Raw genomic sequence first — 823 nt, forward strand, 5'->3', positions numbered from 1 at the left:
GAAAAGGGAATCTAACTGAGGATCGTCGAACGCGTTCAAAAGCAATTGTCAAAAAAAACGGTAGAACGGTCAATACCCGATCATTATCTGTTAGTCAAGGTGGGAAAGTGCGATTCGGTGATTAAATTGATTTTATTTACAATTTATTATAGACATTTTTATTCCTTCAAAATTTAGTTCAAGGGGTTCACAACACGAATCCAATGCGAGTTTTTTGCAAATGTGGGAAAGGGTTTGGAAAAACAAACAGTTTGAATCAACACATCTCTCGGGTCCATAAGAAACATGGCTTTGAATGCACATCCTGCTATGCAATTCTGTCATCTTCGTTTAGCCTGAAACGACACGCTTCGACCCATCATGACATCGAGTTAAATAAAGCACAAATAAAAGCATCGATGGTCTGTGTGAAAAAGACAAAGGTTGTGGTTTTGTCGATTGCAAAACCAGCCATAATTTTAGCCCAGAAATTGGAGATACAGCGACTTGAATATGAATTGAAGAAGGCACAGTCAGAAAAGGCTAAACTATTGACAAAACTCAAACAGAAATAATCATATCACCCCTCATTTCTGTGAGTTTGTATTAAACATTGTGAAATCATCTTTATATAATTAAATAGTATCAATTGCTATTGAAATACGAATTCAAACATAAATACAAAACGTCATACTTCATAGCTCACTGTTCATTGGAATTTCATGCAATCTTTGAAAACAACTTATTTGAAAATGGACCATCTCAATGAACTGGAAATTAATTTTCTGATGAGTTTAGCGCACCCGAGTATTTGTGTTGTTTTTTTTGTTTTTTTCTTCGTTAT

This window comes from Sitodiplosis mosellana, unplaced genomic scaffold (assembly GCF_009176505.1).
Source record: "Sitodiplosis mosellana isolate CC-2019 unplaced genomic scaffold, AAFC_SMos_1.0 Smas_scaffold_4574, whole genome shotgun sequence".
Lineage (NCBI taxonomy): Eukaryota > Metazoa > Arthropoda > Insecta > Diptera > Cecidomyiidae > Sitodiplosis > Sitodiplosis mosellana.